The sequence below is a fragment of the Ambystoma mexicanum genome, chromosome 13 (assembly GCF_040938575.1).
Source record: "Ambystoma mexicanum isolate Mex_15411 chromosome 13, UKY_AmexF1_1, whole genome shotgun sequence".
NCBI lineage: Eukaryota > Metazoa > Chordata > Amphibia > Caudata > Ambystomatidae > Ambystoma > Ambystoma mexicanum.
The window spans coordinates 478,222,031-478,238,214 of NC_090938.1; the positions used below are offsets into that span (position 1 = coordinate 478,222,031).

General features: G+C 44.1%; 1 protein-coding gene and 1 pseudogene across 5 annotated transcripts in view; one reads left to right on the forward strand and one right to left on the reverse strand.

Annotated features, from left to right (window-relative positions):
- Positions 1-16,184, forward strand: part of STRADA (STE20 related adaptor alpha) — a 546,126-nt gene that overhangs the window by 2,977 nt on the left and 526,965 nt on the right. The window lies entirely within an intron of this gene.
- LOC138522141 (U1 spliceosomal RNA) lies at positions 15,913-16,085 on the reverse strand (annotated as a pseudogene).

Consider the following 16,184-nt stretch of genomic DNA (forward strand, 5'->3'; position numbering starts at 1 on the left):
GGACGGAGACGTGCCCCCTCGACTAACAGACCCCGGGGCAATCGAATTGCCCCGACCAGTACGTCCACAATATGATGGTTTGTACCGGTTTCTGTTAATAATTTGGGACTAGTAAAGCCAATGGTGACTTTACATGCCCTGGGAGACAGTAGTCAGTCCCAGGGTATGGAGTCTATGGTGGGGTGTCACTATGACACCCCTGTGTCACTGCACAGAGGGTGCTGTGTAACACACATAGTAAAAACACATGAGCCCCTATGGAGTAAAGGACCCCATAGCCCATAAAACACATTAACAGTGAAAGGAACACCATTAATCATGTCCAAGAGTGGGAGAAAAAGAGTCTCATTCTTGGCAGGAGAAAAAAACAAACTCCAGAAATCCAGCAAAGCTGCTGGGGGACTCACTAGGTTAGGAAATTCAGCTTAAAGAGAGAATTCTCCCTAACACAAGTCTTTTAATATGTTTCAGCGAGTGGTAGTGAGTGAACATGATTGGATGGGTGGTTGAGTAAGTGGTAGAATACGGGTAGATGTGATTGTATAGATGAGTGCGTGAATATCCTATGCTGGGTGACTTGAAGTTGAGTGAGTTCGCATGGTTGGTTTGGTGCATGGATGAATCAGTGAATAAGGTTGGATTGAGAAATGTGTGAATATGGTTGTATGGTGGGTAGCTGGATTAGTGGGTGAATGTCTTTATGATTGGATGGATCAGTGGTTGAATGTATTTATCTGGGTGGATTAGGTGGAGAACGTGGGTGGGTGGCTGAATGAGTTGGTGAATACGGTCAGGCTCATACTGGCCTATAGGGCAATGCCCAAACCAAAAAGGCAAAAGGCCAACGATCTTACTAGGCCCAGTGATATTGAGATTGCTCAAGTGCAGGGGAGAGTGAAGGGAAGTAGTGCCAGGGAAAGGGGAGGAGGAGCAAGTGGAAGACATAGGATAAACATTGAAAAACAAGTGCGGCCAGCAGGTGACGGTGCAAGGGCTAAGTACAGAAAAATAGGTGATGACTAAGAGCCAGTATGGGGGGGTTGTAGGGTTACAGATACAGCTCCAAGTGTAGGGTTGCCAGGGGGCAGTGCAGGTGTGCAACTTGGAGGGCAGGAACCTGGGCCCGTGGTGCAGAGGGTAGGCAGGTAACCAGTGCAGTATTAGGCAGGAGATCAGGAGGGTAGCGGAAGAGAGAAGGCAGAAGCAAAGCGGGAAGTCTTGAGATGCTTCCGGAACCAGAGATGGTTCTGCCCAAGTTTCAGAGAGTCTGTTCCAGAGGGAGGCACCAGCCAAAAAGAGGGTTCTGCCCCAACTAGTTGCTTGGAAAAACGACTGACCCTCAAGGAGTTGGAGGAGCGAAGTGCTCGAGTAGGAAGACACCTCAGAAGGCCTTGTGGACAATGCAAAGGGTCTTGAACTTGATCCTTGCAGCTGCGGGGAGCCAATGGAGAGATTTCAGTGCAGGAGAGATACGATCCCAGAGGACAGAGAGTAGAGGCAGGCAGATTTAAAATGAGGCTATTACGGTAGTCCAGCCTAGAGAGAACAAAAGCTTTAGATACAGTGAGCTTCTGGGGAAAGGAGAGGAAAGGAAGAATACCTCTGAGGAGGTGCAGTTGGTAGTTCGACTTTTTAGAGACATCAGAAATATGAGGAACGAAGGAGAGAGAGGAGTCAAAGAGAACCCAGAGGTTCTTGGTTTTGGAGATGGGAGCAGGAAGAAGGCCAAGGGAGTCCGGCCAGAGAGTGGCGGGAAAGAAGAGGTGCAGGTGTGCCAATGAGGAGGTTCTTCGTCTTGCTTGCATTCAGACAGAGATCATTGGAGGTGCACCACTCCTGGTTTGCTGTCAGACAATCCGGGATGAGCGAGGGAGAAGATTAGGCAGAGAGGAGTCTGAAGGCGAGCTGGGTGTCATCGGTATAGCACTGGAAATTGGAGCAGAGAGCAGGTGGCAAGAGGTGCCAGGTATTGGTTGAACAACCAGGGAGAAAGGTTCAAACCCTGGGGAACACTGCAAGTGAAGAGAGAGAAATAGAGTAGAGGAAGGGCCCAAGTTGGACCTGGGTGGGTCGGCCAGAGGAAAGAAGTCAGCCAGGCCAGAGGCTGATCAGTGATACCCAGGTTATCGCGGAGCAGGATGGCATGGTTGATCGTGTCAAAGGCAGAAGTGAGATAGAGTAGAATGAGGACAGCGGGGAGATTGGAATCAAGGTTAGAAAGCAGTTTAGATGAGTTTATTGCTTATTATTTTGATGAGAATATTGATTCAGCTGGTCTCAGATCTGTCTGGGATTGTTTTAAGGCAGTACTAAGAGGAGAAGTGATAAGTAGAATGGCTCATGCGAAAAAGAAAAATCAGGAAGTGATTAAAAATTTGGAAATGAAGGTTAATGAAATGTAAAAGGTATGTGCTAATGATAATCCGAGTCGGAACAAGGTACAATTGAAAAAGTTAGAGGCAGAGCTAGAACCTCGAGTGCAGAACTTGGCAAGTAAAGGTATGTTTTATTCAAAACAGTGGTTTTGGGAGTCTGGGGACAGAAATGGCAAGTTGTTAGCTAATATGCTTAGAGGGATGATATCTGATACATGTGTTTCTTCTATTCAGACAGAGGAGGGTAATACTTTGCACAGAAATGGAGAGATTTGTGATTATTTTAGGACATTTTATGAGGCACTATATAGGGAAGCTCTTACTCCTGATATTAACAGTTTGGAGGTTTCAATTTCAAAATTAGCTTTAGAAAAACAAGCTTTAATTGACTCTGCTATCGAGGTTACTGAAGTATGTACTGCCATATCTCAAATGAAAGATGGGAAGTCTCCGGGGCCGGATGGGATAGTTTCAGAATTTTATAAAAAATATGATACTCAGTTGGCACCAATTTTATGTGAACTTTACAATGAATTTATTGCATCTGGACGAAGCATTAATCACAGTGATTCCAAAGCCGAATAAAGACCATAGGAATTGTGGAAATTACAGGTCGATTTCATTACTAAATGTTGATTTAAAAATCTTTACAAAAATTTGGGCAAATAGACTTAAGTTGAATGTGAGAGACCTGATTGATGGATCTCAGGTAGGTTTTATCCCGGGACGGTTTGGTTATGATAATATTAGGACTGTGTTGAATGTGATTGGTGAACATTATGGCAAGGACTCGAATAAGGTAATTGGTTTCTTTGATGCTGAAAAAGCCTTTGATAGGGTTAACTGGAAACTTATGGAATATACTTTGAAAAAGATGGGATCTGGCCCAGTTTTCATGAAGATGGTGGAAAGTCTACATCATGATGTCGAGGCTCAAGTGTTGGTAAATGGAGTTATCTCAGGCTCATTTCCATTGATGAGAGGCACACGACAAGGTTGCCCATTTTCGCCTTTTTTATTTGACTTGGCACTAGAGCCCCTTGCAGCATACATTCGGCAATGCAAACTCATTAAGGGAATTGTGGTTGGAAAGGTAGAAGTTAAAATTTTATCATATGTGGATGATATGTTGCTTTTGTTATCAAATCCAGAGACATGTGGGGACATAATTAAAGATATGTTTGAGGAAGTAGGTGTACTGTCGGGTCATGGGGTCAATTGGGACAAAACTGAGATTTTTACGTTGTCCAGGACTTGTGATAGTAACGTCTTGCACTCATGGAATTGTAAGTGGTCACCAGGAGGGGTCACATATTTAGGAATTCATATTATTGGGGATTTGAGTAAATTGTTACAACATAATATTGACCGGGTAACCACGAATGTCATTAATAATAAAGAGATGGGAGAGGTTGACGTTAACTTTGTGGGCAAAAATTAATGCGATCAAAATGGTTCTCTTACCTAAGCTTTTATATGTTATTCAATATGTTCCTTTATTATTTAAAAAACATTTGATAAAGGTTGATAAACACTTTCATTCCTTTTTATGGGGCCCCGGGAAGAGACCTTGTGTTCCAAAATATGTACTAATGTACAGTGTGGAAAAAGGGGGATTTGGATATCCTGAATTGATGAAGTAGTATAAAGGTTTTTTGCTTAAAAACAGTACATATTATTTTAGGGATAGAAATGAAAAGGAGCCGTTATGGCGGAGTATGGAAAGGGGTATATGTGCACCATATGATGTAGGGAATATTTATACTATGGGTAAATTGCCGTGTAAGCGGTTGAAACTGATCCCAGTAGTGGCAACTAGAAAGGTGGTTGGGTCATGGTTCAGCGAAAATGGACAAGGTTATGGCTTCAGCCCAGATGCTTCTCTATGGTTAAATGAAGCTTTCCAAGTGAATAATAAGTGTCTGAATTGGATCAGTTGGATTAATAAGGGAATTCTGAAGCTGGGGGATGTGATGGATGGAGACCAATTGTTGGGATTTGAGGCTCTGCAGTGTAGATATGGTTTACACCGAAGAGAATTAAATAGATTCTTGGCTTTAGCTTCAATGGTTAATTTGAAGATATGTATGGCTGGTGGTTCTGTTGGGAGGAAACCGGAAATTAGCAAATTACTGGAAGGTCAGGAATTTTGTGTGAGTACTTATATGCAATTTATGCCTTTTGATGAGAATTTTCAATCAGCATGGACTGGATTGAAGGAAAATTGGCCCAATGATATTGGTAGGGTCATTACTGATATGGATTGGAGTAACATCCAGAAGGTGAATTTGAACTTTTGAGCGGACATGAGTTTACGTCTGATTCGACAGAAAGTTATTGGACGGCTTTATTGGACTCCAGTTAAGATGTTTAAATTAGGGCTTCAATCGGATGATTTTATGCTGGTGTTGTGGTATTGGTATAGGCACTCTTTTACATTTGATGTAGAAGTGTCCGAGGGTGCAATTGTTTTGGAAGGAGGTCATTGACAGGACTGATTTGATTTGTGGAGTAACCTTGCAGAGATCCACAGCAAACATAATTTTATTATCTCATATTGATAGATGTGTGCGTGCTAGGAAACATTCTAATTGGATTTATAGGGCTATGATGGTAGAAACTAAGATAATTCTCAGAATTTGGAAAAAGAGAATACAGCCTAATGTTGTTGACTGAATTGCAAGTTTTATCACAATATGATAAGGTTTCATTGGAAAATAAAGATAAAAAGGAGAAATGCATGAAGGTATGGGGACCTTTTTTGGCTCTTTATGACTGATGTGACAGTGGAATTGTTCTGGTGGATATGTCATTTTAGAGGTGAGAGAATGAGGTGGAGATGAAGGGGTGGGTGTTTTTTTTTCTTTTTTTTTCTTCCCATTTGTGTTGTCTATTGTGCTGTTTTGTGTATACTAGTTAGTTTGGCTATTATGTTTCGCAGGATGAAGCTATTTTTGATGAATTTGATGATCTGTAATGTTTAAATTGTTCAGCAAATTACGTTATGACGTTTTACTGTGAGACATTGTATACTTTATGTACGGTTCGTATTGTGTTTTGCAAACTTAATAAATTGTGTTTATAAAAAAAAAAAAAGAAAGCAGGTCCTGCTCCTGGTTTCCCAGGTCTCTAGCTCCTGCCTACTGTGTAATGTCTGACACCCAGGAATTGTATTTAGCTCTGTTTCATCAAATCTTAATTTCGAAACCTGTCTATCCCGATCAGTATGGGTTATTCCCTACCTATGTTATTAACTAAAGGGCTCGTCGGTCGTCTTGTAATGTCCAAAAAAGAGTGAGTCCGCCGTCCAAAAAACGAATACTGTCTGACCATACCACTAAGTTGAACCAAAAAGAATAAGACCAGTAGACTGCCTTCCCTTCTACTGGCAGGTGCTTCTTGCACTGTGTTCTTAAGTCTTTAAACTCCAGTTTAACATGCAAGTTTCAAATAGTATTTTGTGACTCCTTGTATTAGTTTATGTATCTCTCTCAAAAGACTCTTGCTGCTCTTTCTTTGGTACAACAACTTTCCTTGAGTTTGGTCAGCTTTGCCAGCTATTTCGCATCAAGACTTCTTTGACCTTCTGCTCCTTATCTTCCGTCCTTCTTATATACCATTCATTCACTTCATATCCAGGGTTAATCTGCCCATCTTTCCAGGACAGTCTGTTTCTTGTAAGCTGTTTATGATAAAGGCTTCCCAGCTTTCCACCAATGTGCTTGAAATGTTTCAAACTGTCTTACAAGTCTCCTACTCTCCCTTTCAGGATTAGTTAGTATTCTGTCATTTTGGTAGTTCACATTTCACAACAAATCCTTTTCTCTTCCAACTCTATTGGTTAACCTTTCAGGGTAGGTTATGATTCTCTTTCTTTCTTACACCCCGTATCTGTAAGGCTGGTAAAAGTGAATCAGCCACTTTTACTCCCTATGAATAGGCAAATACTCCCCAAAGAGTAGAAATACTAAGGTCATGGTCTGATAAACTCTTGTGAAAGTTCTGCCTCCAGCAGCTCTGCGTCCGTGATGTCTGCTGTTCTCTATTATCTCTGCCCTAGAGTTGTTTGCCCGATGCCGTGTGTGTGGGGATGCACAATGTAGTCTCTCTGAGTTAACAGACCTGCATGTGTTTGAATCGTGCGGGGCTAGTGGAGCAATCGTCTTGACTTTTAGCTTTCATATTTGCATGCCCTCCATACTGCGCTTCGTCACTCGCCTCAATTGTATCGTTGTTGCCGATTGTCATTAGCTCTGCATCGCCACCGTCATCCATTCTTGCCTGTAGCATTTGCTGCCACGTTCGTGGGCCCACCGTTCCTGCGCCTACTCCTAGTCTGGTCGCCTGCTGCTTCAGTCAGTCAGTCCGTTCGGTTGAAGTCTAAATGGCTGTGAGACCACAGACTTGTACCAGGCTCAAGCGCGGGAGGGGGCGTGTTGGGGGGCGTGTCTTGGGTAGCAGCCGCAGCGGGACCCAGAAGGCATTCTCTGGTGCACTAGTAAACCCCCTTCAACCCTGCTCAAACATTTAGCTCCACTTCACTCAGCTTTGCGGAGTGCAGGGTTTTTGTAGCAGGCACTCCACTCAAGGTACTCCGGCTTAAAGGAGCAATGTCTGTGTGAAGAAAGTCTTTAGATAGGAAACTCGATCTGTTCCCAAACGCACCAAACCCTTCACTCCACTTCGAAATGATATGTCAGGATGTTCCGGCCGTTGGTCTCCCTTCCCCACGTTTTCATCATGGGACAAGGTGGTTCACTCGAGCAAAGCACACTCTGGCTTCTTCGGCACAAGGACACAGTTGCATTACCAGTATCGGGGCCTTCTGTGCTGCACGTCTCTTTGCTTTTCCAAAGTCTCTTGGCTCAAAGGGCCTGATGTACAAGAACAAAATAACCAAAAAGTTTCTCTCCTCTTTCAAGTGTTCAATGTGGGTGTCTCACACTGGATCCCACTCTGCCGGGCACAGATCCTTTCTCATCCCAATTAGTAGCACTCATTCAACTGTCAGAGTCTTTTGAATGTACACAGGATTTAGCTTGACCCATTACAGGACCACTTCAATCTCACATTTCACCTTTCAATAGTTGCCAATTAATTGGATACCTGATAGAGACCCTCGAGTGAGCACCCACCTGGTGCTGGACCACTCTGTCTATGGTATCTTATTTGGCCTCCCAAAGTTCAATCACACCTCTATTTTTCAATTATATTCACGTTGTTTGTTACATACGTTTCAAACGCTGTTCTCTTTAGATTTCTTGATCCATTGTTGCCACTTGCAACCTTGGTTCTAACATGGGTGGATTTGGGATCAGTCTCTCCAACTCGCTGGCTTTACTGGCACTGCTTTGTTGTAGGACCCCAAGGACAGTACGACAGCAGCAGCCGCTCCTCCCCAGCTTGGTTATCGGCACATCAGAGCCCTGTCTACCTCTGACGCACAATGCAGGTGTGTTCAGCTTTAGTTCCCAGTCTTAGGTTTCTTACTTTTCAAGGTTCACGAAAGTAACGGTCTGAAAAGGTCAAGGGCCCTTCCCTCCTTGCAACCCTCTCCGGACTCGCCGTCTTTCTCCTTGTATTAAACTGCCATCTTTGAACCACTGTTTCATTTGCCTCGCTCCGAGTGTGATTTTTTGTGCTCCGCCTTTTGTCCCTGTGGGGAAGTGTGATGGAAGTCCGGTGTGTGTAATATCAGTTATTGCCTGACCATTGTATTGGGAAATGTCAGGTATACGGCTCTGGTGTTTTTTGGTGAGCTGTCCGTGAGAACGTTTTTGTGTTGGGAAAGGGGGGGGTGAGTTCCGAGGTATCCTACCTGGTAGGATGTGGAAAGGGTGTTACAGGGATGGGGATACAGCATCTCGCCTTCGGGTGGCCCACTCCCACTCCCTGAAGACCCATCATCCTGGTGATCCTCCCACACTGATCCACCCCCAGGAACTGGATCCAAAAGTGATGGCCGTGTCCTGGCCAACTGGATGGCAGATCTCCGGAGACTAGCGGGTGAGACACCTTCAGGTTTCTCACAATGGTAAGCAGTCTGTTAAAGAAAACAAAAGCAATCCAGCACCTACCAAATATCACAGTTCTGTGCCATTTCGTAGGCGCTGGATTTTTTTTTGTTTAATTCAGTAGACTGCTTGATATAAATAACAGGCAATCTTGTACTATGTAATTTTTTATTTTTTTTTATTCAAGGGTATTTTCTAGACCCTGCCAGCACTATTTAGGCCACACCCCCAATACAAATGCTGTCAAGTTTTGGAGCCCCCCACAAATTCTCATCCCACTTAAGGCACTGTGCACTGGCCAAGATTTGTTGCAGTGTTAGTCATCTCACACACTACAGTCTAATTAACAAAAGTACTGCTAATTCGGCATTGCCTTTCTTAATCATCCTCCGTAACTCAGTTTGTTTAAGAAAGGCATTGCCGATTCGGCAGTGCTTTTGTTAATTAGCCTGCACTGCTGACTACAAAGTCTTTCTTAATTGGCCTGCCCGAACTGTCAATTCGGCAATGGTATTCTTAAACAGCCTGAGTAACTCATAGGTTGATTAAGGAAGGCATTGCCGAATTGCAGAGGCATTGCTAGGTGGGGCCTGAGGGCGCTATAGCCCCGGGTCTTTTGGTTGTAGCCCCGGATACGAGCTCGCAGGTTACAACCAAAAGGCTAGCTAGCCCCGAGTCCCGACAGTCTCCACATTAGTGTATCCCCAGAACTTTTCCAGACCTAGCAACACCCCTGTTGGGTGAATCGGCAGTGTTTTTTGCCTTTAGCTGTCACTGTGGGTGGTTGGTCATAATTTCGAGAAAAAAAACGTGGAAAGACAAAAATGTCGAAAAAATATCGATTCTTTTTTTTTTTAATTATAGATTTGTTTTGGGGTCCTGGAATAAAAAAAAATGGTTAAAAAAAAGCAGGGTTCGGGGGGGTTATGGGGAACCCCCCCATTTCGAATAACAAATGTAATTTAAAAAAATGCGACTTTCAACATTTTTGTATTTGAAAAAATGACTATAAACCGTCACTGTGCAGGCTGAAACGATGGATTTGTGTGCTTGCAAGGACAAGTCCCTAATTTCACTCTGCAGACAGTACTGTACTGCCATGCCACTCGAGCCGCTAGACTCTCCACGTGGTTCTAAAATGTTGTATATATTTGAAATATTCCTTACTCCTAGGAGAAGGGAATACTTCCAATATGTACACCATTTTAAAAGCAACCAACATTAAACTGCAGTGCTTTCCCAAAGCCTTTGGGAAAGCACTGCAGTTTCATTTTCAGAAGGGGCAGCTTATGGCTGCAGATGTTTCTCGGCTTTGTGTTCGGGGCCTTTTTCAATTAAAAGGGCAAAGTTCCCCCAAGAGACAAGATCCATGTACAGATTTTCCAACATTATGATTGGCCCCCTTTGTTGGGCTATAAATGTGTCTCGAATGTTGGGGCCCTTTTCAATATAATGTTTGCCCCTTTGATAAGAGAGGAAAACAGTCTGCATTAAAAAGGGGGGATTGAAATTCAATAATGCATATGTGTTAGAACCAGGCTCCGTCCTTGGCCCCTACTAGACAGATGGCGTGCAGCTCGCCAACCAAGAACGGCAACAAGCCAACCATGATATGGCGTCCTCAGTAAAAAGCCAACCACTATGTCAGTTCGGGTTAGCCAACCACATGGCGCCCACACTGGATGCCAACCAACAACCAGACCAAATCCGCCCACCACAATATGGCGCTGGCTCTCCAAAATGATGTGGAGCCTTTGGAGGAGGAGCTTCCGCCCGTCGACTCACAAAAGTAATCCGGACATAGCACCTTGCTTTGCAACTTCTCCTAATTGCGCTAACGCTCCCTCATACTTGTGACTTTTTTCCGTCCTTGTGAATCTCTTTCCAGCTACTGCGCTTCCTGCGCGTCCTTGCATCCCTCTACTCTGCCTTTCTATTGAACATCTGTGATTCGTGGACCTATGCTCAGCCTGCGTTTGGTTTGTCCGATCCTTTTTGCCTCCAGTACTCTTGGTTTTGCTCTATCATCCAGCCTTCTTTGGAGACTTCTAAACTGCCTTCAGCTGAGCTTTATCCAGACCATTCATCCAGCTTCTTCAGCACATCAACAGCACCAAGGTTTTTTTACTCCCACAGGAGTGTTCCTTGAGTTTTTTTTCCTTCTCTTTGCCAGCTTTGTCTGTATCATTCCAGACAACCCTGGCATAGGGAGAGGAGAGGCCTTATTTACATCACAGAAAAACAGCTGATAGACTCTGGTAAGCGAACGCCTAGAAATATGTAATGATCTGGGCTTGAGTAGTCTAAAAAAAATATGTGTTGGCATTTTGACATGGGAAATCACGTTACAAACATATCCCAAAGCGTATAAATCCACATAACAAAACATAAAGTGAAATACGTAGGCTTTATTCCACTTGTCATTCCCAATTAATTGAAGAAAGAGCACAGCACACATGAGCATTTTCAAGAGAACATATGTTCCTACTACTTTGTAGAAAATATAATAAAGTGTATTCACCTTTTATATCTAAGAAATTGTAAAAAAAAAACAACAAAAGAAATATACAGCAGAATTAAATATGAGAAATTTCAAATGTTGGTGCCTAACTAGCAAAGCCTTGTGTGGGCTTGTGGTTAATGATATGATGATATTTTATTTATAGCACGCCTATACACAAGTGTTTCAAGGCACGATAATTGTGTTTATAGCACAATTGCGGCGGGTGCAGCAACCTATTTTTAAATTACTTAAATAAACAGGGGGGCGGGCTTCCACCAGCGTTGTCCCTCAACTTGTGCCCTGACTCTAATGGAGACCAAGAAATCGATACAGGGTGGTAATAGCCACAGATTATCATGGAACAGCCTGGAGCTGAAGCACTAAAACATCCACAGAAAAGATATTGATTCTTCTTTATCTGCTAGAGGCTGATGCAGAGAAACAGGACTTCTCTATACCCCCAAGGAGGAGACATCCTGAAGGTCCTCAGCAAATGCAGCTTGTAATGAACACGCTCAAAGCTCTCCTTTTGGAGTCCTGAATGGAAGGAATATTATGACCATGTCCTAATCAGTGGTGGCTTGCCCATAATGGGCGAGGGGCATCGACCCAACGGGCCCCTGGCCCAATATAGTGGAGCCAACCCAGTGAAAAAATGAGCGCTCCTTCAGGTGCTTTTTCCAGCGGAATTACCATTAGTGGAATTACTAGTGGTAAGTGCACCAATTTTGTGGGAGGAAAACTGGAGGATTCACCTCCCGCATGATGCTGGAGGTACTGTGAGGAGTCAGAAATGTAAGGGGGATAACTTGGTAAAGGTTTTTCACAAGATGCCATTTTATTAACACAAAAGGGTTTGATAAACGCCTCACTATCCCTAACCTAAAGCGGATTTCCCTGCCTATCAAAATAAACTAAAGGAAGCACTTTAACAAAAGTAATCTGTCCTTCACACTTATGCATACATCAAACTCATAAAGGGAATACATGGCAATCCAAATATAACAGAAATAAAAGTTAAGTTCCACATAAATATAATAACTGTATATCCCTGTAACCTGGGTTGGAGCCCCTTCCCCAGATTCAAAGCAGGATTTTTAATCATAAGTTCAAACAAGAGTTCCGTTTTGAGAGTTCTGATTCAATACACCAACTTCTTCTTAAGAAACAAAATACTTTTACAATTCTTCTGTATCAACAACAATTTAGGTCAGGATGGTTCCACAACAATTCATGAACTACTTTAGTGGGCTTGCTACTTCTTCTTTACAACCTTTAGCCACAACACATTACTTCGATGATTTCTTCCTGGTCCACTTACCTGCCAGGACTGCCACTTAAAAGTCCTTCTTGTTATACTCGCATGTAGCTCAAAAAGCTCCTACTGCTACTACTGTGGTAAAGTTTACTTCAGACGTTTTGGAAAAGTTGTTGACTATCATCACCTTCAAATTTTACTATTTCTTCGGGGAAGACCTACTACACATTTGTGTTTGTTCCACTATTGTGATTGCCACATGCAATGCTCCTCTCCTGCGCAATGTTTTATCTAGGGGGCATCTCTCCTGCCACTCTTGTTTTCCCACTTTTACATCAAACAAAGGCTGACAATGTCTCTCTATTACACTTGCTCCTCTTTGGTTTATACAATGCTTGTTGAGGTCTCTTTCAACTATTGCCTCTTCCTCACTTTGGCAATAAGGGTTATAATTAGTTTGCTTCAGTATTGGCCTCTCTTGGCTTTGGCAATAACGTTGGTCTTTATAGTAATAATTATAACCCCTCTGTGCTTGTCTTTTCACAAAGTTCTTATTGTGCCAATTCAACCTCTTTATATTAGTTCTGTATTCAAAATCATTATAAGTGGCCAGAGGCCGAGTACAGAGCGCACCGGTGTTACCCAACAGAGGTGAACTCGTCGGTTTCTGCATACGCGTCCGGTCGCTCCGCTGCCACAGTTCCTTCTGCTTCCTCTGCCGCTTTCTGCTTCGGTTTGCTTCCGGCAACCCACACCAGTCTGGAATGGAGCGTTCCTTGCTCCTGATACTCTCTGGTTACTCGCCAGCCATACAACTTACAATAAGGAGAGCCTCTCTCTGAAGGGGGAAAGCTTTTCACAACCACACTTACGCTGCGCAAACTCTGCATTCAAGGCCATCCATGTTGGCCACCCTCTCTGGACAGTCCTCTGCTCTGAAGATGCGGCTCCGTTCCCCTTCAACTTGTAGTCTGTGTAACCACTCCTACTTCTAATGGCCTGCACCTGAGGAGGCCTTAAATATTCAAAGGTCCTGCTCAGGTGTGGGTCATTAGAAACACTAGACCGCACACTACAGTTTAGTGTATCTGAATCCCTCTTCTTCGCCCCAGTACTTGGGGCATTGTGGCACTTGAATCCCCCAATGTTCTGGTTATCTTTCTTTTCAACGGTTTCACTTCTAGAATAAGCTATTTAAGTTGTAGGGTCTAAAGGGAAGTAGCAAAGGGGTTCTCCCAGTTCTTCTGTCCGGATTCCCCTCCCATGCAGTCCTCGCGCAGAACATCACCCTCAGGAAGTGTCTGCCTTTCCCTGGCCACATGAGAAGCGACATGCGCTAGTTACTTTTATCATGCTCCACAGCTCAATCGACAAGACTTGCCAACATCACTTAGCCCTTATGTGCCTATAACTTCTTTATACAGCATGAATGGTTTTTCATATATCAAGCCTTATGATATTTAAAAAAAAAAAAACGGCATTTTTGAGCCGCCATTCTCTAATCAATGTTTTTCTGTCTCTTCACTGCACGATTCTTACAAAGCTGGCACCTAGTGTTTTTCACTGGTGTTAAACGTCTGTCAAATACCAAGCAATTTATGTGAACATATGCCTCCAAGTAAGGACTGTATTGATTTCCTAATTGATGTTTTCACCAACAATACATTGTAAAGTACCTGATGTATCCTTCCTCCCTCAATCATTCAACACTATTCTCCCATTCCCCCACTGCAAGATGCTTCGCACTCAGTAGGCACCATCTGCACGTTTGTGTCGTAATGACTGAGATTCCAACCGACGTGTGTTCAAAGAACTGTTGCATTTGTTACCACATGACGCTCTTATTTATAATGCGTTCCACAGCACTTGATGTATACTTTAGTGCTATTCATTTATTACACGCCATCCGCTTCCCTAATTGTTACCTGCATTTTAACGCCTAGCCCATAATAGCTCCTAGGCGCTCGCAAAGTTAGATATTCCTTTCCGTGCAATAGCCTGATCTGATTTATATCTATTGTACGCCACTCTTTATCCAAATAGGCCCCCCTGACACATGCATTAGGCTAGAGGTATGATACAGCTCCATCTGCGTGCATGGAACAGGCATCTCAGTTTTTTTGCAACGTCTTTTCTAACATAAACGAGCTCTTCCGTGCACTCGCAGAGACGAGACACCGCTCCCCCGAGAAGACACAGCACTCCATTGAAGAGGTAAGACTGCGTTTGCCCTCTTCCTCTGCATTTCGGCACCTCCCACTTCCATGTGCAGCGTTCGGACTGCCTCGAGAGCCGTTTAACTTCAATCCTGCATCTTGTCCGCTCGAGCCACCACTTTGTAAATATCTTTCCCGGTTTTTATTATTTCTTCTACAACATCGCCCTAACACTTAGCAGCCATCCCTTGCACTACGTACTGTTGTGCACATCAACGTTGCCTTTGTATTTTCACCTGGCACCCGCCAAAGACCAAAGGCACCATTTTGGCACAGCCCCTGCATAGCTCTCCAGCACCTCGGCTTTTGCAATGTCCCTTCGTGCAAGGTCGCGCAGCTCGCCTCCTGGCATCATCCCTTTCTAGGCACCATCACTTAATTGCATTTAGCAGCCCGTCGCTTGCCACCACTCCGGTTCTCTTTCGGCAATTTATACCACCGCTAAGGCAACCCCTAGCCTAGATCCTGCTTCAATTTATTTGCAGGTTTGCCCTTGTGCGTTTTCACTCGCCGCATCCAGGATTACCATACCCTGTCGTTATGCTGCCTTCACCCTAGACGGCCTCGGTCCAAGACGCCAACTTTCCCAGCCAGGTAGGTGCTTGGAGTTTCTTCAGTCCTCCTCACGGCTAACACCTAGCCTCATTTTCCCACCAGATACCAGCCTTTGCCGGATCTACCAGCAGCGCCCCACCAGTGAGCAAGGCTTAGTGATCAGATTCCACAGTGTGCAAGCGAGGAATGCAAACTTGCGGCACAACAATCTCTACTTCAAGGGACATTTGGGTGCTCTATTCTCCTCCCAAGACTTTAGCTCTTCTGAAATTGTCCTTTTACATCTCTAAACATTAGCAAATGATAACATGTAATTGTATAGCACTTAGGCTTAAGCTTTTTTTTTTATTGAACAAATATGCATACAATAGCACCCAACCTGTGTTGGTAATCATGTATCGACCTCAGAAGGATGAAAGGCTGAGATGGCCTTACTGGGATTCGGGCCTGCAGATCTCACACACACACATCACAGCAGCGAGCGCTCAACCCACTGGCCGCAGAGTTATCATATCGGCTATAGTAAAATGAGCAATTAGTGGACTGGATACCATTAAACTGGTAACTGAGATTTAACAGCAAACCAGTTAAGTGAATCTGGGCTTAGTGTGCTTTACAAATGTCACACTCGCAATAAATAAATAAACCCTGTAATGGACGCTAGGTTGCACTAGTTGCAAGTCAGCACGCCACCAGCAGGCCAATCCTATACGCCACCTCAGGGGGTTAATTTGCGACATCCCCACAAGTCTGGGGTTAGGCGCCTGTGCACTTGACCCCTCCATTGAATGCTGGCCCTCTTGACTGCAGCAAAATTCAGAAGCTCTGTGACTTTTTCTTTCTTTCACCAATGCATCAGGGCTGGACCCCTGAGCTGTTCGGATTTGGCCCTCTTGACTACAGCAAAAGAAACTCTGCTGCAAGACCAGGGACTCTGTGTGTAAACTAGCTGACTCGCACACAAAACTTTTTCTTTCTTTTACCAATAAATCAGGGGATAGCGCGAATGCAGTCCCCCACTACCAGAAATAATGCAGTCTAGTATCCCGCATTTGGGGCCATCGCAGAGGTCAGCAAATCAGGTGTGCAATGGATGAGCCTGCCTCACCCTGGGACTCGAGATCTGCCTTGGTGATCACTGATGCTCCCTTGCCAGGTAAGCATGAGTTGCGAGCAAGAGGGCAGGGGTTGGGCGGCAGGCCTGTTCTGGAAGCCCTGCTAAGCGAGGGTGAGAAAGGCAGGCCCTGACCCAGCCCCAGCCCT